Source organism: Bos grunniens, chromosome 2, assembly GCF_055505025.1.
Source record: "Bos grunniens cultivar Pamir isolate PY7600 chromosome 2, Bosgru_T2T1.0, whole genome shotgun sequence".
NCBI classification, from domain to species: Eukaryota; Metazoa; Chordata; class Mammalia; order Artiodactyla; family Bovidae; genus Bos; species Bos grunniens.
Genome location: NC_141166.1, coordinates 50,987,567 through 51,011,480, shown reverse-complemented (window position 1 = coordinate 51,011,480; position 23,914 = coordinate 50,987,567). Strand labels below are relative to the sequence as shown.

The window sequence follows — 23,914 nt, the reverse complement described above, 5'->3', positions numbered from 1 at the left end:
ATCAAAGACATCTCCATCAGCTTTCCCTGGACACATAATCCACAGCTGGCAAAGACTCAGAAAGACCCTATTGACCATGAATAAATTTGATTTTTTGGACCGGAGGTATGCAAAATCTTGCTATGCAGCCCACAACAATCATGCATTTGAAGATTATTCCTCCTTTTCAAGACAGATATTTTCTTTATAAATCTTGGTCCTGTTTCTGAGGTGTACCAAGACCTCAGGCCTGAAAAATTAGAGGGAAATTTCTCATAGCCAGGGCAGACTGTCAGAAAAGCTCATGATTTAAACAGATAAAAGGAAAATAGAATTAAATTTGTCAGTGTGTGACAATGCTAATAGGCATTACACACACACACACACACACACACACACACACACACACACACATCAGTGCTAGAAGTCAAATAAGTTTGGGAAACACTAACTGAAAGATTTCTTTTCTTGCAGACCTTCTCAGAGCCTTTAATATTGTCAATATGCATTATGGATCTCCAAGAGGGGCACAGTAGACAGATTTTCTACTTCAACTCTTATTCATCTTACAGGCAAATGCTCTGTAGAATATACATGGCAAAATGCTAGAATGGAAAGAAATGTATCAAGATTAAATAGGGCTATCTCTGGGTATTAAAGTTTATAGGTAATTTTAATTCTCTATATTCTAAACTCCCTATCATGAATTTTTATTGCTTTTATAATCTAAAAAAAGGGTGAGAAAAAAAAATAACTCTTGAATCTATATTAATATCTTTAAAAATAAGAAGTAACTGAAAGTGAGATATTTTCTTTCTCATAAGAAATAGAGGTGTTTCTTGTTCTTTAAGATTTACTGTATACCTCCAGTATGCCAGGTTCTGATGTAGAAAGGATTTATTTTGATGATTCACTACATAGTATCAGTGGCCTGAAAGAGGAAAAGAAATTCTTTAAAGATCTTCCCACCATGTACTAATAAATAAACTAAAGCCTACAAATGTAATAAAACACTCATACAATATTAATCTGAAAAATACATATTTATACTATTGTGTTTTCCCCCTAATCATTTAAAAGATCTCCTTCTAGTAAAACTTCTTGATTTACCTTTTAATAGTACCCTATACATAAAAACTTATACTAGAAATCAAATTTTATCAATAGACCCTTAAACTCTATTATTCATTCTTTTATCAAATTATTAAATGCTATTACATGCTAGGAAATATGTAATTATTCTTGGAGAATTTCATGAAAGCAGGTCTTTCTACATGCTAGTTATTTTAGCCGGTTATTATCTATTTGGCTGCAACACTACTTATAAAATTAGAAAGAGGAAAATTAGCATAAAGAAACTAAAGTTGCAACAGACCTATGTAGCAAATATTTTATGATATGATCTGTTGCTTTGTCTTATTTTCAGTTTGATAATCCCAGTAACATGGACTACCCAGAAGAGTAAAACCAAGTTCTAATTCTGGCCAAAAGAAAACATTTTCAGTGTGCTTGGTGCTAAGGCTTCCTACATTTCCAGTTATGCCAGGCTTCTCAAAAGAGACAGGAGGAGCCAGACATCAAAGTCCATCTTTAGCGATTCCACAAACCACTTTCTTGTTAAGGCATCCCCGTCCCCAGTTACAACCACAGTGACTAAAGTCTAGTCACTCTCCAAGTTCACCATGAACAAAAGAACTCTTCTTCTAAACCCTTCAGGCTGTTCTTCCCATGGAGTATTTTCAGAGAGTTCTGGGAATGACCCCTTCCTCTCAGTTGGGGGGGCAGGTCAAGAATGGACACAGGACACTCTGACAAAGGCAGATTTTGAGCCAGACCTATCCCAGGAGGCAAAGAACATACTTCTATTCAGTCATCTCCCAAAATGAGAGTAAAAAATCTCTGGGTATTCTCTCTGCAACTCAAAGGACAGAAATCCAGGGAAATTATGTCAGCTAGAAGCTCCAGAGTGGAAATTTCAAGTCCACCAGGCTAACCACCGTCAGATGGAAGGGTCACAAATAGGTATAAGCCTTTGCTTCAAGACCTCAGTAAAGAGGCCTAAATTTTGTAACTAGCCAAATGAGCAGCAAATTTATTTGCTTGGGGAAATTACATTGCCCTGCTCTAATTAGAGCTCTGCTGGAACAGAGTTTCTAGAAAGTGTTGAGATATCCTATTTCACTGAGCAAGAGTTCTAATGACTAAAGTGGGTCCCCAAAATCATATTAGAAAAGCCATTTAGAGGAATAAATTTCCACAAATCAAACCAAAGCAAAATAAAAATAAACTAAGTCTACCATTTTTTAGTATTTACTATATACATATGTTCACCAAATATACAGTATGTTTCTAGTTCACTCTGCTGAATTGTCTTAAGATGTCAATAGCAGCAAGGAAGACTGTAACACTAGCTCAAAAGGATTCCTAGAGAGCCTAAGAAACAAGGAATACAGTGCCTCAGAAATACAGCTTTAAGACCAAAAAAATATTGTTTTATAAGTAAAAGAAACTTGGAGCACAACTCTAAATTCTGTATTTGTTGAATCAGTGTTAATAAGTTCAAGCTCATTGGGCTTTCTAAAACTAACATGCTAAAACAAATAAATGGAGGCCAAGAAAACATACATACAGGAAATATTTGTGGGCCCAAAACATGAGTTTAGAAATCAAATAGCATTACAAATAAGCATAGAACTATTGTTATGTTACCCATGAATAAAGACATGAAATGACCTATGTATAAAAGTTCCCAGTCATTGACATCATATTCCAAGACAAAAATATCAAAATAACTAAATGCTTCTCACACATGGGAGCCACACCTTAAACATGCAAAGAAATTCAAACCAACTTAGGTGGCTATAAATGACAGAGGAAGCAGCTGCTGTTAAAAAAAGTTTTGGGTTTCTTAATAGCTCATGTCAGCAGCCACTTTAGAAAACAGGGTAATTTTTTAAATGGTTAGACACAACTCTCTTAAGCAACTATCCATGGCGAAATAGGAAAGCTGAGACAAATTTGTACACTGAGGAATACAATGGTATTTGGAGAAAATTGCTTCCCACTCTCTTACTAAGTTAGCAAGTAAGAATGTATCAGCCTCAGATTGGTCAGTATCTAAGCAGCAGGCAGTAATTTTTGTTTTCTCCCCCGCCTTTCTGAAGAATTTGGAATGCATCTAATATTACTTGTTAACAATCACTTATATCCATTGCACCAGGCATATGTCTGGATAGAGCTGGGATAGAATACCCATGTGCTATGTCTCATGTTAGTTGAAACCATTGTTGAGGAGATAGAAAAATGAAGGGTGGAAAAAAATCACACATGTGCAGAGACTATTTACTATTCACTTTCTACCGTCAACAAATCTAATGCCCAGCTTTGGTTTGACAATTTTTGAAAGAGAGCCATCTCTACCTCTCAAGCAGTGAATGCAAATTGTCTCTTCAGTTATCCCCTTGATCCATAGAGATGACGACTCCATTTCTGGTTAAAATACATGAATAGATGGGGGACTCTGTGGATAGCCAATTTGAAAGCTGGCTACAGGTTGGCTACATACACTGCTCATTTTAAGAAAATATATGAACATTTCCAATTACAAAGAAGATTAACTCAAGGGTGCTCATTTATACCTTACAGAGTAAAGAGGCTGTTTGCTATAATTTTTATCAGGTCAAGAGGAAGAAGAAACTTGAGAGCAAAGTTGTTTGTGAGGTTATTTTTCGTAAGAGTGGTAGAAAGTTCTGGACTGTCCCATGAGACTCACCAGATGATTCTGTATGCATTACTCAAGTCAGGAGGTGGCTGGAGCCATCACAACTGATTGTGACTCCTAAGGACACTGGCAAACCTTTACACTCCGGGAAAATTAAAAGTATCGAGGCTGATCAAATCAAAGTTGTACCTAAATTCTCCTAGGAACAGTCCAAAAACTAAGAAAGCAGGAGAAATAAAATATATATAGGCCCTATTTACAGCACTCAGATATCATGCAACCTCTTCAATCTCACTGAAATGAAAATAGAAAACAGGGCGAAAATGGGAAAGGGGAAGAGTATTTTGGATTCTTCCTCAATGCTCCATTCCTACTGTTCTATTCCTACTAGTTGTCCCCGAACCAGAAAATGACATCAGAAATGTGAACACAACACAGCACATGAGCCCTGATGAAGGTCAGGCTTTGATGAAGGTAAAAGAAGGAAGAGGCAAAATACAAGAGTCCAGTTATAAGCCCACAAATAACTGTGCCCCACCATGCCTAACCCCTACATTCTTAAACCATTCTGATCAGCCAGCCTACAAAGGCAGCTTGAATTCCCAGGCCCCGGGTGCTGCCAAGTATTCTGCATTTACTGCAACAGTCTCCCCATCACTACCCCTGCCAGTGATGTAGCACTCCAACCTCATGGTGCTGTCAGACTTGCTTCCTGACATGCGTTTTCTTGAGCTCAAACACCTACAGCAGCCCGCCAGTGTCAGGCACTGTGCTAAGTGCTTTTCATGCATTACCTCCTTTCATCCTCACAACAGGACTATGAGATATATTCTCATTCTTTCCACTTCACAGATGAAGAAACTGAGGCACAGAATAGTTTAGTAATTTACCCAAAATTACACAGCTAGGATATAGCAGAACACTTACATCCTCATTTGCTTTAACATCAACAAAATAAAGTCCAAACTCTCCAGCCTCATCATCAAGCATCTATCTTTCCAGGCTTATTTCCTTCTCTTCCCCTTTGTTTCTTCCTTACTGCCTGGCATAGAACAATGCAGTTCTCTCAACGAATACGTGTTGACTGAATTACATGTCCAACTTAATAAACGATCAGTCAATTTTTATTTCATTCAAACATGGTTCCTATTTTCAATGCCATAGGGAAAAAATTGTTTCAGCTTCTGCCCAGGAAATCTAATCTTTGAACATGACTCTAGGCAACAAAGAAATTGCACAATAACTTGTTAGGTTAATTATTTATCTCCTCTCTGTCACCAAGGGCTTCCAGGCAAGGTAGTAGTAACTTGTAACAGTAGTGTTACAAGTCACACTAGAGTGGGGCAAGGTTGTTGCATATGAGTCCCCAATCCAGGAAACAAACTCCTTATGATATACCCTTTTGTTCCTTGAAAGAAAATTTGACAAATCTATCATAGGGTGATCATACTGGCAGTAGCCTTGAGTACTTAGAGCAAAACTGATTGTTTTATATAAATTAGGTTTTGTTTGGTGGCAACAAGTAGGATAAAGTAAAACCCAAACTTCATTCATATAGTGCTTTGCAGGATATAAATCACTTACACATAACCTCTGATATCATCCCCACAGCAACATTCTGAGGCTTTATTATTGTCCCCATTTGGCATAGGAGGAAACTGAGATGCAAAAATGATGAGAAAAGTACCCCAAACCACAAAGCAGGCAAAAGAGCCCAAGTCTCCTCTCTCCAAGTCCAATCTGAGGGTTCCAGGTGGGAAGAGCAGTTATTTTCTCACAGACCTTTCACTCTACCCAGAGCAGCTTTGGTGACAAAGACAGATTCTGCCCAACTCACTCCAAGAATCCAAGCTGAGGAGTGGAGATTCTCTAGAAGATCCAGGAAACAGCTGACAACAGGGCCCTTCTGTCACGGTTTCTGTGGGCTTAAGACACTAGCTCTGTCAACTGTACACAATAAGTAATGGTTCTTATTACTCATAAGATCCCTTCTTCCTCCTTATCCCCCTTCTTCCTGCCCATTCCCAAAATACCTGAACAATCCAGAAGCAGAAAAGAAGAAAGTAGTAACATCCATGCTCGTCGCTCCTGGTTTTCTACAAATGCTGCAATAAAGGCATGGAGCAGAGCCTTATTACCTTAACCTGGGGAGGGGGATAAGGAAGGGAATGGTGATGGTTCATTTTATGTGTCAACTTGTAGGGTGTGTTTGGAGGAGATTAACGTTTAAATGGGTGAACTTCGGGTAAAGCAGACTGCCCTCCATAATACAGATGGGCCTCATGCAATCAGTTGAAGCTCTGAGTAGAACAAAAAGACCAGCCTCCCCAGGCAAGGGGCAGTTCTCCACCATACTGCCTTAAGACTGGATCTGCATCCATTCCAGTGAGAGCTGCATCAGCTCACCGGGTCTCCAGTCTGCTGGCCCACATAGCAGATTTTGGACTTCTCATCATCACGTGAACAAATTCCCTATGAAGAAGGCCATATACATATACATAAAATAGTGTGTATGCGTGTGTGTGTGTGTGTGTGTGTGTGTATAATCCCCTGGAGAAGGGATAGGCTATCCACTCCAGTATTCTTGGGCTTCCTTGGTGGCTCAAAAGTAAAGAACCTGCCTGCAATGCAGGAGACCTGGGTTCAATCCCTGGGTTGGGAAGATCCCCTGGAGGAGGGCATGGCAACCCACTCCAGTATTCTTGCCTGGAGAATCTCCATGGACAGAGGAGCTTGGTGGGCCACAGTCCATGGGATCACAGAGTTGGACATGACTGACTGAGCAACAAAGCACACAGCATATATACAGACACACACACACACACTATATATATGTACCTCATTGGTTCTGTTTCTCTGGAAATTCATGACTAACAGGGAGAATACCAATTGGCAATGGTGGAACACTGTAGGAGCAAATTTTTGCTCACAGATGAAGAAAGATCCCTGAGACAATGAAGAGGAACTCAGAGATAGGATGTGGTGTCCATGTGGAGGAAGTACTGAAGTATAGGTACTTTGTGGAGGTGCTGGAATTGAGAACACCTTTGCTAAGGGAGAACTAACATTTTCAGCTATACAAGGAGAAAGTTTATTATTCTTAAAAATTATATAATATGTAAAAAATGTGATATAAAGCTCACTTTGGTTATAAAAATACCACTAGAAAACACATTTGATGATTTTTATCAAATTAACCTTTTTGAAAGATGGCAAGATTCACATTATGAAAGAGGAATAACTTTCCCATTTTGCTTAATGTGTGAAAGAATCAAGAGGCCACCAGCATACTTAAACAGTATACTGGGAAGCAAAAAAGTTTTTATGACAGAGCACAGGAAAAATACAAATTCATATTTGTTTCAGATATGTAATTTCAGCAAACACATCTATTAAAATACATAATCTCATCAGCTGCACTACAGTTTATTTTTAAACAGATATTCAAAATATTTAAGCCCTAATCCTATCACAGCTGCAACTGGATCATCAATTGTCAAGTTACAGGTTTACATTCATTCTCACCAAAATATCTGCATCATTACAGTATTTATTTTGAGGGTATTTTTCATGTGGATAATTAAAAGCATACAAGTCCATAAACATTTCATTTTTATTATCAAAGTAGTTTTCAAAGATATTTCTAGGCCCAAAATATGAAAGTGAAGTCGCTCAGTCATGTCTGACTCTTTGCGACCCCATGGACGGTAGCCTACCAGGCTCCTCCGTCCATGGGATTTTCCAAGCAAGAATACTGCAGTAGGCTGCCATTTCCTTCTCCAGGGGATCTTCCCAACCCAGGGATCGAACCTGGGTCTTCTGAGTAGCAGACAGACGCTTTACCGTCTGGGCCACTAGAGTGATCCAAGGTTAAATTTAATGTATTTTTTTCTATGATGAAAATTTTGTACCTACGATAAAAGACTAACATAGAGTGCTGACTTAGCTCAGAAATTTTAGTCTACTCATGAAAAACAATTTCTTCTGGTGGGATAATTTTAAGATTATTACACTAGACAATGACAGGATGTTTTCAGCTGTAAACATTAGAAGACAATTAAAGTTGGCTGAAGCAACCTATCTGGACATTTATCTCTCTCTTAGCAGTACCTTTCGAGGTAGGTGGCTCTAGCCTGAGTAGGTCGGTGGCTCGATGGTGTCATCCTTTGCGCTTCCATCTTTGGTAGTGGGAGACCACCTTCCAAGAGTGGTGGCAAAAGCTCCAAACAACACATTATCACACAAGACTGTCCAAAGTAGGAACACAGGAGGCAGGGAGAGGTAAGGAGACTAGCTCCCTGAACCTCTCTCTTTTTTAAATAAGAGAGAAACATCTTTCCCAGAAGCCCTCAGTTGACTTTCCAGTAAGTCTCCTTGACCAAAATAAAGGCACATGACCTCTTCTAAACTACTTTGTGCCAAAAAGGAATGGGATTACCATGATTAGCTAAAAAGTTTTCATTCGTCCTGTAGGGTTGGGTATACGGCAGCCAGATGTCTGAACAAATTTGGGGTTCTGTTAACAAGGGGCTTCCCTGGTGGCTCAGAAGGTAAAGCGTCTGCCTGCAATGCGGGAGACCTGGGTTGGATTCCTGGGTTGGGAAGATCCCCTGGAGAAGGAATGGCAATCCACTCCAGCACTCTTGCCTGGAAAATCCCATGGACGGAGGAGCCTGATATGCTACAGTCCATGGGGTCCCAAAGAGTTGGACACGACTTCACTTTCGCTTTCACTTTCACTTTAACAAGGAAGAAAGCAGGATGGCAATCAAGAGTGACTTCCAAAGATGGGTAAGGGAATAACAGCTTATATTGAGAGTGCTTTTAGCACCACTCACCTTATAATGCACTTTTTATACATTCTATCATTTAGTTCTCACCAGTTAGAAGCCATTGTTATCTTCATTCTCCAGATAAGGAAATCAAAGCACAGAGTGGTCATACAGTTTCTTCAGGTAAGTGATAGAACTGGGATTGAAACCCAGACAGTCTGACCTCACAGTCAGCAAAGACTTGGTCTGGGTGGCTACAAAATCTTTACAGCAGCAATGACAACTGAGGTGGCTATAAAATTTTTCCGGAAAGGTATACTAGTAAAAGGAGAACAGTTTTAAAGCCCTTCAAGTTTCAAATAAAAAGCATCTTATTTCATCCATTTTTACTACATTATGCAAAGAAGGAAGAAAAATTATTACCGGTATAACAAACTTTAGAATGCTCCTTTTAAAATATATAATGCTCCAATAAAATCTATTGCTAAAATTTTTTGTTTTAAAATTCATATATATTACCAATAAAACTATTTCTTGATCATCTTTTTACATATTTATTACAATACATAAATATATACATTTTACTTTGCTTTCTTCCAAATCTTTTTCATTTCCAGTCTTCTTGAATATCATGTGGAATAGTGAAATTTTATTTTACTTTATTTGTTGGCTACCTACAATCCTTCTAATTTTTCACCATCAGAAATAACACAACAAAGTTTTGTGTTTTTTCTTACAGTTTTTTTATTCTTTAGCTGTCTGTCTTTAGAATAGATTCCAAAGAGTGGGATGGCTGGGTCAAAGGGTCTTACCATTTGTATAATTTTTCACATCCACTGCCAATGGGCTCATAAAAGAACTGAGCTATTAACAGTACTGCCAGAAATGTATGAATGTACCCATTTTTCTCATGTCACATAAGCTTTGTTTTATTTATATTTGTATTCATTAAATAGCCATAAATGGCTTCTCATTTTTTTTTTTTTACTTCCATTTCTTTGATTTGGAGTAGACCATTTCCCTATAGGCATATAGGCAACTATTTTCTCACGTGAAAACATGTTCCTATTCTCTGCTCATTAATCTTTCTGGGTCTTAGTGCTGCTGTGATTCACATATTTCAAAACAAGTTGGTTTAATTTCATTTCTGCAAACTGCATGCAGACTGACTGACTAATTTGTCTAGACTTACACTTGGGTGAACCCAAATTCCAGCTTGTTTCCTCAAACTCCTAGATTAATAACTGAGGCATAACTGTCAGTCTAAGTGATAAAAATATTAACAAGGATGTTTCCACTGCTTATCTTTTTCCCCAAGATACATATTAAGACCGTATACTCAAAAATTCTAAGAATAATATTTATACATCAGCCCTTGTTTTCATTGTCAACTATACTCTGCAGATAAAGGATTATTCTTTCACTATGGGATAATAGCCATTATAAGATGCCTTTTATGCCAAAATTGCAAGGTGGAAAAAGCAGTATCTTCAGATTTTGTTTTCCTTAAGTATAAAGAAAAAAACCATCCTCAAAACAACATATACAATAAACTTTTCAATCTTAAGTAAAAAAGAAAAGACAAAAAAGGGGGAGGGAAGGATAAACGAGGAATTTGGGATTAATGGATACACACTACTATATGTAAAATAAACAACAAGGACCTACTGTGTAGCACAGAAACCTACATTTAATATCTTGTAATAACCTATGATGGAAAAGAATCTGGAAAAGTGTGTATATCTGTGTGTGTGTCTAAATCACTTTGCTGTACACCTGAAAGTACTACTACAATGTAAATCAATTATACTTCAATACGAAAAAAGAAAAGGAAAAGCAGAAGGCACATTGTTGTAAATACTTTTTTCAACTCTACTACTCTGCCTCTTATCTCCTTCTGTTACCTAAATATTTATTCTCAAACCAGAATCCCTAAGAGAGCCTTTTAAAAAATATAGATTCCTGCCCCATGCCCCAAATCTATGGGGTTGCAGCCTAATAATCTGTACTTTTAAAATATTCCCCAAGTTTTCAAATACTTTAGCTGTAAAAATTCTCATTTTAAACTAAGTCTCTTAACAAGAACCATAAGGCTAATATTTAAATTGATTTTAAATTCTGCTAAGCCAAAGATTTGCATTTACTTTTGTAGAGCTTCCCACCGGAGAAGGCAATGGCACCCCACTCCAGCACTCTTGCCTGGAAAATCCCATGGATGGAGGAGCCTGGTGGGCTGCAGTCCATGGGGTCACTAAGAGTCCGGCACGACTGAGCGACTTCACTTTCACTTTTCACTTTCATGCATTGGAGAAGGAAATGGTAACCCACTCCAGTGTTCTTGCCTGGAGAATCCCAGGGACGCCGGAGCCTGGTAGGCTGCCGTCTATGGGGTCACACAGAGTCAACACGACTGAAGTGACTTAGCAGCAGCAGTGCTTCCCGCCCAGGTGGCGCTAGTGGTAAAGAACCCACCTGCCAATGCAGGAGACCTAAGAGATGCAAGTTTGATTCCTGGGTTGGGGAAATCCCCTGCAGAAGGGTATGGCAACCCACTCCAGTATTCTTGTCTGGAGAATCCCATGGACAGAGGAGCCTGGTGGGCTACAGTCCATGGCGTCACAAAAAGTAGGACATTACTGAAGCAACTTAGCACACATAATGCTTTGGAAAGCTCTTGAAAGACAATTTAAGCTGTTGATTCATCTTTTACCTAAGAAAGAGCGGAGGCCAGAGACAAACATGTTTTGCTCTCAGCCCTTTGCAAGGTAAGGTAAGGATGCGTGGCACCCAGAATCATCACTGGTGCCAATTTACCCTCAAGAGTGCTTTCTGAAGGAAGTACTCAGGAAGCCTTAGTCCTATCGCAAAGGCTTTCTTAGTTTTTTGTTTACTTTTTCATAAATAACCAAAATCAACTTGTATAAGGGTAGCACAACCGTGAGTATTTTTATTTTTTCAAACTTTTCCTTAATGTTTCGGGGAAGTTTTTTGAGGGGGGAGGGGAGTTATTTTTATGCTTCAGGAGAAACAGAGACATAAAAAGCCTTGGTGGCATTCCCCATTTATAAACTGGTTGCTTTTGAATTCTCTTCACTGACAGGCATTATTAGAATCTTATTCTAAGATGTCCAAAAGTGCAGCGGATAGTTTATTACTGTCTTCAATAATGCTGATTTCTGCATTACTCTATTAATAAGGGTTATTCTGTATGCATATATTCCACATATGTACGTAATATATATATAAAGAGAAACTTGGATGCATTTGCAAATCGGAAGGATATTAACGAAAAAGCCTTCATAAGTCAATGCTTTACTAACTCTCCAAGGTATTTCCACAAGGTATTTAAATCACAGAAAAGCACTTCAGCTGCGGCCTCGGCTGCATGGAGAGAAAACCCTGTGGTTAGAGTTTTACCTTCTTTCTGCAGCCCCCAAAAAAAGACAGCTGTGCTATGTGAAGAGAACTCTGAGGAGACAGGGCAATCAATACCACATGATCCTGCAGTCAAGGAAACATGTTAACTGCAGCCTTCTGAACCGGCTAAATCTTACTATTCAGCTTCATTCCAGAAACAACATTAGTAACCAATCCTGTGTTCCTTGAAAGATTAGTGTTTCTGAGTTCAGCCTCCCCCAGTGGAAGTTTTCTTTACCCAATTTTATAATACACAGGCTGCAAATCTTTTGATCTCATTGAACTAAAACAGGAAAAAGCATTCAATATCTTACTCCATAGTTTCATGTTAAGCTTCCAACTGCAGGCTATAATTGGCCAGAAATTTTGATGCTTCTTGAACTATCCTACCAAAGCATCCTAACAGAGGAGCAGATCCCAAGCACAAAATTAAATTACTTTCCCTAGGGAATGTCTTAAGAATTCTTGTATATGTCCCATCTTAGTCCCTGTTATATTTATGCATTTGCTTTGATAACAAATATTTCTTCTAAAACTCTAGGATAAACGGATATTCCTAAAGGAGGAAGTAGGTATATTATAGCACTTCATATACCCAAGAGGGTGCACACCCATCAGATTATCTGCCTTATTCAAAATTCTTTCCTTTCCAACTGCAAACCACATCCACAAAGCAAGTTCCTGAGAGCTATTTGTACAACATGCTGCCCCAGGCCCTCACTGTGTTAACTGAACTAGAAGGCCCCTGATCACAGAGACCAGGAGGTTCCCCATCCAGTGAATGTGAGGAGATGGAGAGCAAAACATCTCTCTCTTTGGCTGGACCTGTAGCCAAGTGTTCGCCCCTATGTAATCCGAGGAGTGAAGAAAGGCGGTCTTCAGAAAGGGACTAAATGAAGAAGATACTCAGAAGCAGAGGCGAGAAGTAGAATGGAATGCCACCTGGGTCTCTGATATATCCAGTCTGGGGTGGGGGCTGCCCTTCCTGGAGCTGGGCTCCATCAATTTGGAAGCTCTGTTCTCTGAGTGATTCACCTCAGCACACCACAAGGAACTCTAGTTGGCAAAACATGAGCTAAAGCAATGAAAAAGGCAACCCAGGGCCTCAGTCACCATAAGGTGAATCGCTTTTGCTGTGGTTGCAACCTTACTCCAACAACAACTTTCAATTTGAAAAAAATTAGAAATTAAGACATAGGGGCAATAAAACTAAATCAATAACCAGACAGGTTCCTAGTTGGATATAAAGTAGGTATTCCTTCTTACCTAGCAAGAAGAAACCGATCCAACCTGCCTTGCCTTAAGCTGTCATAGTTTTAGAATTGATCATCTGTAAATTATGAGTACAAAAACTTTAAAAAGAGGAAGAGGTGCAGGCCCGTCTTCCGTCTTTACAGGACCGTGAACTTCCCTTTTCTCCAGGTTGTTATGTACTCTGCTGTTGTCACCGTGGACAGTGTGGCAAGAGGCTGCCCCACCACAGACAGCCACACGTCCACCAGCATGAGAAAGCCAGGGAAAGCAGGACTCGAGTGCTGACAAAGAGGAACAGCGCACCTCCAGTCACATAACAGAAACCAGAGCAGGACACCATGCTTAACAGAACATGCTCATGCATCCCCGTGCGCACAAAATACAGAAATGCGTAAGTATGCGTCTGTGCTATTCACTGCAGGAGACCTTTAAAACGAGTGATTACTAAGCACAGTTTAAAAGTAACAAGGAATCTTATTCCATCTGTTCTAAATCGAGAAAAATAACTGAAGGAAATTCTTATAATATTCTGCATTTACATTTTTGTAATCGGGGCTAGCTCTCGTATACATGGTTTAAAAGAAAATGTACGGATGACCCATAACTTAAGATACAGTGTCTTTGAATTCATACCCCTTTCACTTATTGTTCCAGATAGAAAATAAGACAAATGGGGGAAATAATTTTAAAAGAGAGATTTAGATGAAGAACGAGTTGCCAGCAAATGCCCAACGGTGGACCAAGCTGGTTTCTAAATCAGTCGGTGTGTGAACTGAAAACCATTAGGACTAAACCCCTAACTGTGAGGAGCATCAGTAGAAAAGATTCCTGCCTTTCTCTGTCTCTGATTGTGTGCCTTTAAATGACATTTTAACTTTAAGTCACCGACATTTAGGTACTCTCCACATTTCAGCAGTTTTACAAAAGGTATGAATAGGCACAACGGAGCCAAAGGTAAGACAATTTGAACACAATCATCTCTATCAAAGTAACGAAACCCAAGTGCATTATAGTTGTTACAATCAGGAAATAAGTCAGCCTGAGGAAGACAAGGGGGAAAACAGACAGACAGACAGATCTCCATCCTAAAGTTAAACATCTATCTTCCAGGCTCGTTTTTTTCTGTTTTTTTTTTTTTTTTTAGTACACTTTAAGATTCATTCTGAATGGAGATACTAATTGCTCCTAACTCAATGGACTGTTCTGAGTATTAAATGAGTTCATATTTTGTATTAAAAAAAAAGATTCATTCTTTTAATGAAGAAGACATCATTAATCACCTGTAGAAAGGATTAAAAACAAAAAGCTGTTTCAGAAGATGGCAAAGGAAAAGAAGGGGTGTAAGTCTCTAAACATAGACACGTGCCAATAAGCTCATATTCTGAGCCAATTACTTCCCATGAAATGAGCAGCCACACGCCCCCCTGTCCAAGACTTCCTTGTATCCCCCCCAAATAGTGAACTGTGTTGTGAGGGACTTCAATACTCTCATAGATTAAACACAGGATAAAGACACAGACTATAAAAATTTAGGGGGGGAAAAAAAAAAACGGACTCATGCTGTGGATGTCTCAGGAGAAGAGAAGAGAGAGAAGTCAGTAGAGGTCTCCAAATTTCTAAAAGCAGCCCATCTTCATTAAAATGGAGGGGAAGGTGAAAACATGAATCCAGGCCCTTAAAAGCAAGCACACCGCTTGCACAGGTTTAGGGTTTAAAATGCAGGTGCCTGAGCTTTTAAGAAGATTTGGGGACTGGCTTGGAAGTGCAGCAGTAACTGAAGATTTCTTTATAGTCAAGGTGATCAGCTTTCTTTTAGGGCACTGTGCAAACGAAGTCAGGTGGCCAAATGCAAGTACCATGTAGACCCACAGGAAAACTGAGTATTTCCCAGTTCAAATCAATCTGACAATGGTTTTAGGAAGTATTCTTTTTTTAAAAAAGTTACACAGAAACAATTTTTAAAGCCATACAGCCTGTATTTTTTACTTGATAAAACTTAAAATCAACACAATACTAGTCAACTTTTATACTGATTATTTTAAGTCTTGGGGGAAAAACAGTCAAGTCATGACTTTCTTCAGTTCCATGCTCCTTTTTTGTGTATCTTAAAACATTTTTGCACAAACCTTTTTTATTGAGGTAAAATATACCTAACAAACTTTACCAGTTTAAGCATTTTCAAGTGTACATTCAGTGGCATTAACGGTATTGTTACGCAAGCATCATCACTACCTCCAGAATTTTTTCATCATCCTATACGGAAACTCTGTACCTATTAAACAACAATTCCCCCTCACCACCAGCTCCTCCTACCCCCAGTAAGCACCTATTCTACGTTCCATTTCTTTGAATTTGACTATTCTGGGTCTCACATAAGTGGGATGTTAACAATATTTGTCTTTATTTTCCTTTTTGTCTGGCTTATTTCATTGAGCATAATGTCTTCAAGATTCATTCATGTTGTGGCATGTATCAGAAATTCATCCCATTTTAAGGCTAAAGCATGTATGCATAAATTCGGTTTATCCATTCATCTATCAATGGACATGTGAATTGTTTCCATCTTTTGGCTATGTGAGTAATCACTGGTGTACAATTGCTCTAATCATTGGTGTACAACAATCTGCTCAAGTCTATACTTGCAGTTATTGTGGATATACACTCAGAGGTGGATTATGTTGGATCAAGTGGTAATTCTATGGTAGGATTTTTGAGGAACCACCATACTGTTTTCCAGAGCAGCTGTACCATTTTAAATTCCCACCAGCAATGCACAAGGGCTCCAATTTCTCTGCCACTTAACCAACATTTAGTGTTTTCTGGGTATTTTGATAACAGCCATCTTAATGGGTGTGAAGTGATATCTCCTGGCGGTTTTGAGTTGCATTTCCCTAATGATTAGTGACTGTTCCATTTTCTTTTAAATAGTGTTTCAAAATATGTCTTTTTGTTTTGTTTCAGTATCTCTTTCTATATAATAGAAATGTAGTCACTGCTCTAGGGAGATAATCATGAAATGTTCTGGAAGCTCTGAAAAACTTCCAAGACACTAAAACTAAGGAGCCAAAGTTTCCGTTATCTAGGTCTCAACCAGGTGCCAAAACCCTGGGGCCTAGACATAAAAGATATTTTCAAAAATACCTTTGAGGTTCTTAAAGACTAGGTAAAACAAAAAAAAAAAAAAAAAGACTAGGTAAAACAGCCTTGAACACAGTTCTCCTATATTGCCAATAATGTCTTTGTTGTCAAGGAGATTAACTAGCTGAGTAAGTGGAAAGTGGGATGGTCCCAGGGTTCTGGGGTACGAGGATGGTTCATCAAGTCAAGTATTGCTGCTCCTACTTGAGGCCTTGGTTGATCAGCTCCCGCTAATGTGTACATGTGTGTGTTCACATGTGCACACATGCATTCTGTGGCACCCCTCCCAGAGCTACACCCCAACAGAACAACCCAGCAACAGATTCAACCACCTCGTGATAAAAATGATTTCATAAACCTGAGAAGCAGAAACAGGCACTTAAAAGATCTTGGGGTTAAAAGCCCTGCTGTGAGATAACTCCTTGTTCAGTTCTCCAGGTCTGGGTCCCTCTTAGAGTAGCCCACCATGATTTCCAAATCCTATAAATAACCTTTCTTTCCCTTGTCCATCTAAGCTAACCTAACCCTCTCTAGGCTGCCTGAGAAATTTTCCCTTTCAAATCTTTTCTCTTCCTTTTTCATTACTAAACTGTCTTCCAATTCATAGTCATTCATTCAACAGGCAACACATGTATGCTGGAGACCACTGTGTGTGACGGGCTAAGCTTGGTGCTGGTGATTCTATGATGCCAGCCAGAAGGGACTCACCATGGAGGGGGGTCTGCCTTCTGATTCTTACTTTATCTAAAATCCTGAAGTATTTCTGAGGGCTTACAGCCATTCTTTGTTCATCTATCAACAGAGGGTCACTTAACAATAGCTCGTTGAAAATGAAGTGGTGCAATAAAGATTCTTGAGCAAAGTCACTCATCTCGTTGGCCTCCTCAGAAAAATGGTAATACCACTCTTCCTGGAAGCAGAGACCTGAATCAAACAATCATTTATAGGGAAATTCATCAAAAAACTTTCTCAGAAAGAACAACAGTCAAAAAGAAATAGACAATCTTTTCTAAAAACTTTCACCCTAAGTCTCTATGCTAAAGATGAAGTTTCGATGACTGCGGTAGCAGCTGTCATTACTGCTGGGTCTCCTGAAGGAGGTTTAAGGTGGAGTGACAACGAGGGACCCTAGAAACTCTGAGACTTCACTGCTGAACCAAAGACCAGAACAATGTTGAAGACACAGTATATATCACTACTACCAAGCCAACAAGAACATTTGCCTCATATTAAACAACAAAGCCTGCTAACTCTTCAGAGTTGACCAGAAGAGAAAGCCTGCAAGACTAGTTCACCAGTATGAGGAAAACAGGAAAAAGATGTCAAAATCACCTTTGTTGCATGTGATGGAATAAGAGAAAACCCGAGGGCAAAATGTAAAAATGCACACAATTAGGAATCTCAACTAAAAACCTGTAATGTGTGACGTGTGCTAGGCTTTGCAGTAAGAATCTAGGTATCAGCAACTACCAACCAGAACAAAATATTCATGTACTTTTGTACAAACCAACCTTCCTGGCCATACAATGGTTCTCTCTGACAGTGCATTCCGGGTAGAGAACAGTAAATGAAATCCAGGCAGGAAGTAGCCAGAAAAAAGAAATGGCAGAGCATTCTAGCACTATCTTCTTGTAGAGAAACATGAGACATCACTCTTATATTTTAATCAAATTATTTAAGAACCCAGACCCTAAAATTACTTATTAATATGGTTACTCACAAAGGGTGGGGGAGTTGTAAATGAGTTTGTAATGGTTTGGCTTCCTTCCTAGGATCTGCATCACCAAGTCGGCCCTAATTACAGACCACTGACAACTGCAGAGTCACATTCCCATCCAGAATGAAAAATTCTGACCTACTCCCCTTTCTGAAGCCTTTTCTCATTTTGATGCATATGGATTTGTGCTAATGGAAATTCCGTGTGAAAATTCCAACTTGCCAAAATGAGTCCATTCTCTACCTCCCACCAAAAAAAAAACCATTTAAAGAAAGTATAATCACTTTTAACTTAAGAATGACAATACATTCATGCCAAGGGGGAGGGGGGATGAAGAGGGATGGACTAAGAGTTTAGGATTGGTAGCTGCAAACTATTACGTTTAGAATGGATAAAAAACAAGGTGCTAATGCATAGCACCAGGAACTAACTATATTCAGTGTCCTGTGATAAACTATAATTTGGAAAAGAATATAAAAAAAGAATATATATATATATATATGTACAACTGACTGACTTTGCTATACAGCAGAGATTGGCACAACACCCTAAATAAATTATACAGTAAATAAACAAATAGAATGACAATGTATTCAAAATTTCCTTTCCTAACATGGATGTCTGAGCAATACACTAAGATACAAACATTGCATGATATGTTCTGGTGCTGTTTGTGAATTAGAATTATGCCTTGTTAAAAAGTATACTATCAAGTTTGAATTTGCCTAAAAGCCATAGTTGTGTAGCAATGCTGAAGAACACATGCTGTTATTCTTGTGCAGCAGAGGCTCATAGTTGTCCTCCCGGATACCCACTGTCCCTCTCTTGTAAAGAAACAGAAGGCATAGCAGGGCTCATGGCCGCATCCATGAAGATTACATTTTCTAGCCTCCCTTGCAGAGAAGTAGTCATGTGATTGGTTCTGAGCAACGGAATATGAGCCACACGATGTTTGCACCCTCTAGGTCACTTTTCTAAAAGGAACGGAGATTGTCCTCCCTTTTCCTGTTCCCTTTTGCCACAGTAATAGAAACTCAAGCAGCCATCTTAGCTGGAAGATGGAAGATGTGGGGTAGAGAGGGCAAAGTGATAAGACAGAAAGAACAGTTATCACCAACATCATAAAGCCATCTTATCAGCCTTGGTCTGCTTATGTTCTGACCAGTATAGATGCGAATGAAATAAACTGTTATTTTCACCAAACCAGTATCCTAATACATCTCTTGAAGCACTTTGAACCCAACCACTATCTTTTGTTGTGATACCTGTTCCTTAAACAGAAGGCACCATGGTTTTCTTTCATATGTGTGTACACTGACACATTTTTTTATTGGAGGACAATTGCTTTACAGTAGTGTGGTGGTTTCTGCCCTGTGTGCGTGAGCACACTGTGTGCGTGCTCAGTTCTGTCCAACTCTTTGTGACCCTATGGACTATAACTCGCCAGGCTTCCCTAGCCATGGGATTATCCAGGCAAGAGTACTGGAGTGGGTTACCATTTCCTCCTCCAGGGGATCTTCCCAACCCAGGGATCGAACCCAGGTCTCCTGCATTGCAGGCACATTCTTTACCAACTGAGTCACATGGGAAGCCCAGTCTCTGCCGTACATCAATGCAAATCAGTCATAATTATATATGTATATATATGAACACATACATACATCTATACCTCTCCACCCCCATTCCAGCCCTCTACATGTCACCGTGTGTCAGGGCTCCCTTTTTTTGCAGTAGCAGCAGCCTCCTGCTAGTTATCTATTCTACACATGACAGGATATATGTGTCAATACTACTTTCTCAGTTTGTCTCACCCTCTCCTTCCCCTACAGTGTCCACCAGTCCACTCTCTATGCCCGTGTCTTCATTTATTCTCTGTAAATAGGTTCATCAGTACTATTTTTCCAGATTGCATATATATGTGTTAGTATATACTTGTTTTTCTCCTTCTGACTTACTTCACTCTGTATAACAGGCTCTAGGTTCATCTACCTCACTAAAACTGACTCAAATTCATTCCTTCGTATGGCTGAGTAAAATTCCATTGGATACATGTTCTATAACTTCTTTACCCATTCATCTGCTGATGGTCATCTAAGGTTGCTTCCATGTCCTGGCTATTGTAAGCAGTCTGGCAATGAACGTTGGAGTACATGTGTCTTTTTGAATTGTAGTTTTCTCAGGGTATATGCCCAATAGTGAGACTGCTAGGTCATGTGGTTGTTTATTCCTAGGGAAACGTAGGCAATACACTCTTTGACATAAATCACAGCAAGATCTTCTTTGACCCACCTCCTAGAGTAATGAAAATAACAAAAATAAACAAATCTCAAACTGCTGCACAATTGCACTCATCTCACACGCTAGTAAAGTAATGCTCAAAATTCTCCAAGCCAGGCTTCAGCAATACGTCAACCGTGAACTTCCAGATGTTCAAGCTGGTTTTAGAAAAGGCAGAGGAACCGGAGATCAAATTGCCAACATCCACTGGATCATGGAAAAAGCAAGAGAGTTCCAGAAAAACAACTATTTGTGCTTTATTGACTATGCCAAAGCCTTTGACTGTATGGATCACAATGAACTGTGGAAAATTCTGAAAGAGATGGGAATACCAGACCATCTGACCTGCCTCTTGAGAAACCTATATGCAGGTCAGGAAGCAACAGTTAGAACTGGACATGGAACAACAGAATGATTCCAAATAGGAAAAAGAGTATGTCAAGTCTGCATATTGTTACCCTGCCTATTTAACTTATATGCAGAGTACATCATGAGAAACGCTGGGCTGGAAGAAGCACAAGCTGGAATCAAGATTGCCGGGAGAAATATCAATAACCTCAGATATGCAGATGACACCACCCTTATGGCAGAAAGTGAAGAGGAACTCAAAAGCCTCTTGATGAAAGTGAGAGAGGAGAGTGGAAAAGTTGGCTTAAAGCTCAGTGAGAAAACTAAGATCATGGCCTCTGGTCCCATCACTTCATGGGAAATAGATGGAGAAACAGTGGAAACAGTGTCAGACCTTAATTTTTTGGGCTCCAAAATCACTGCAGATGGTGACTGCAGCCATGAAATTAAAAGACGCTTACTCCTTGGAAGGAAAGTTATGACCAACCTAGATAGCATATTCAAAAGCAGAGACATTACTTTGCCAACAAAGGTCCGTCTAATCAAGGCTATGGCTTTTCCTGTGGTCATGTGTGGATGTGAGAGTTGGACTGTGAGGAAGGCTGAGTGCCGAAGAATTGATGCTTTTGAACTGTGGTGTTGGAGAAGACTCTTGAGAGTCCCTTGGACTGCAAGGAGATCCAACCAGTCCATTCTGAAGGAGATCAGCCCTGGGATTTCTTTGGAGGGAATGATGCTGAAGCTGAAACTCCAGTACTTTGGCCACCTCATGCGAAGAGTTGACTCATTGGAAAAGACTCTGATGCTGGGAGGGATTGGGGGCAGGGGGAGAAGGGGACGACAGAGGATGAGATGGCTGGATGGCATCACTGACTCGATGGACGTGAGTCTGAGTGAACTCCGGGAGTTTGTGATGGACAGGGAGGCCTGGCGTGCTGCGATTCATGGGTTCGTAAAGAGTCGGACACAATTGAGCGACTGAACTGAACTGATACTGTATACCTTTAACATTAATACTGTACATCTACTATACTTCAAGTTTAAAAAAAAAAAGAAAAGAAAAGAAAGGGGGTTTAATACTGTTTCAACTCTTTGGCTTTATTAGCAGCATAATGTAAGAGTTCTAATCCAAACCACCTATGTTTTCACAAATTGAACTTCCAGCAGTGAAAGTATTTTACCATACCCTCCAAGAGCTAAAATTTAAAACATATCTGGCTTAAGGTAATTAAAAATCCATCTTGAATTTATATTCCATAGAGCATATGACATATCCCTGTAAAAAAAAAAAATGAACTTTAGTAAACTGGACATAGGCCAGGGGAAAGCTGTATGATAAAGGCAGCAAAATGTCTGCTCGGGCAGGTGGAATCTATTTGAGGGGTAGTGGCTGCTCAACCAGGCTGAACAAACAGTCTTTTAGGGGACCAACCAGAGGTGACCACCTAAAGAATTTTCCACCAAACGCCACCATTTTCAGTTCTTTCTGATTAAAGACCAAAATAAAAGCTGTGGTAGTTATTTCATTTCCATCATTTAGAAAGCCCCAAACAACAGCTAAGAGCTTTCTATAAGCATGCCAGCGGGGAGGGAGGGGGAGGAAGATTACAGTTGAAATTATACCCTTTTGAGAGCCAGTTAAGCCACTAATTCACAAGCAGGTCTCAAGGCTGCTATCTGACCCAGAAAGCCACAGGTAAGGAATTCATTTTAAGGCTGATTACACGAACGTCAAATCATTCCATTTTTGTAACCTTTTAAAAATTTTTGACTTTTTCCACACTTTTTCTTTACACACTGAACAATGGTCCCAACCCAGGGACTTGAACTTGGAAGTGGAAAACCTTCCAGTCTGAGCACTGAAGAGTGTCACTAGCCCTTGCATACCTCAGGCAAGTCATTACACATCTGGGTTTTGCCATTTCCCTACCTGCAAAACAAACAAAAAAAAGACCACTTCCTACTTCCTGTTATGATAAAAAACAACAACAACAACTGGGGTAAGTCAAGCTCCAAAAAGACTTTCAATGTGGTATATGACATTCAAACAGTCAGTTTTGGGGTAAGAAGACGGAGGGAGGTTTAAGAAGGTGGGGATATATGTATACCTATGGTTGATTCATGTTGACATACGGCAGAAACCAACACAATATTGTAAGGCAATTATCGTCCAATTTAAAATAAATAAAAAAGTTTAAAAAGAACTTAGAAATAATCTCTTCCATTTAGTCTATGTGCAACATAGAAAAACTCCCTATATGATCTATTCAACATAACGAAGAAAAAAGTTTGACCCTTTCAAGTCATAGAGGATTATTTGCTCTAGATAGCCTAGTCTTCTAGATTAATGTCCAAGAGGGCAGGGATTTTGTGTTTTGCTGTGGAGTATATCTTCAGCACCTAGAACAGTGCCCAGCCCATAATAGGTGCTCATTACATATTACTATTAATAGATGAAGAAATGAATAAACAGCTGGCAAAGAATCTGCCTGCAATGCAGGAGATCCCAGTTCTATTCCTGGGTTGGGAAGATCCACTGGAAAATGGATAGGCTACCCACTTCAGTATTGGGCTTTGCTGGTGGCTCAGCTAGAAAAGAATCTGCCTGCAACGTGGGAGACCTGGGTTGGATCCTTGGGTTGGGAAGATCCCCTGGAGAAGGGAACTGACTACCCACTCCAGTATGCTGGCCTGGAGAATTCCATGGACTGTACAGTACATCTTCAGCACCTATAACAGTGCCCAGCCCATAACAGGTGCTCATTACATATTATAATAGATGAATAAATGAATAAAAGTTTAGCACTCAATAAATGCAGAAATGCTTTTTTTTATTTTAGCCATTTCAGGTGGAGATTTCCTTAAAATGTGTAGTAGCACCCTCTCTTATCTTCTTAAAAAGATTATAAATAGCATAATAGCACACTCTGCCAACAGCAAAGGGTCAACTTTGTGTACATCAAATATTTCAAAGATGCCTTTGTGTGCTTTAAAATATTAAATCACTACAGAATTTTTTATGCAATTTTTAGCTCTTTCATGCTTTTATCACGTTTACCACCCTTCCCTTTCTGTAGGGTTGTCATTTCTCCCTATTGTGAACAGCTTAAAATTGGCCATTTCTGAGTTATTATTTGACTAAAAGCCAGTCAACCACAACTTAGCAGAGTGTCTCAAGTAACAGTACAGGCTCTAAGAGATAAGGGAATGGGGTGAGGAGAGGGGCCTCTCTGTTTCCAAGTACCTGTTTCATGGGATCAGCCTACACTGAGGAATTAGCCTGGATTGAGG

General features: G+C 39.4%; 1 protein-coding gene across 16 annotated transcripts in view; it reads right to left on the bottom strand.

Annotated features, from left to right (window-relative positions):
• Positions 1–23,914, bottom strand: part of ANKRD44 (ankyrin repeat domain 44) — a 311,506-nt gene that overhangs the window by 241,980 nt on the left and 45,612 nt on the right. The window contains exon 2 of one of the 16 annotated variants that reach the window (XM_086347812.1): positions 5,734–5,805. The exons of the other annotated variants lie outside the window; for them this stretch is intronic. The gene's annotated coding sequence lies outside the window, so the exon portion shown is untranslated. The remainder of the gene's footprint in view (positions 1–5,733; positions 5,806–23,914) is intronic. 16 annotated transcript variants of the gene reach the window in all.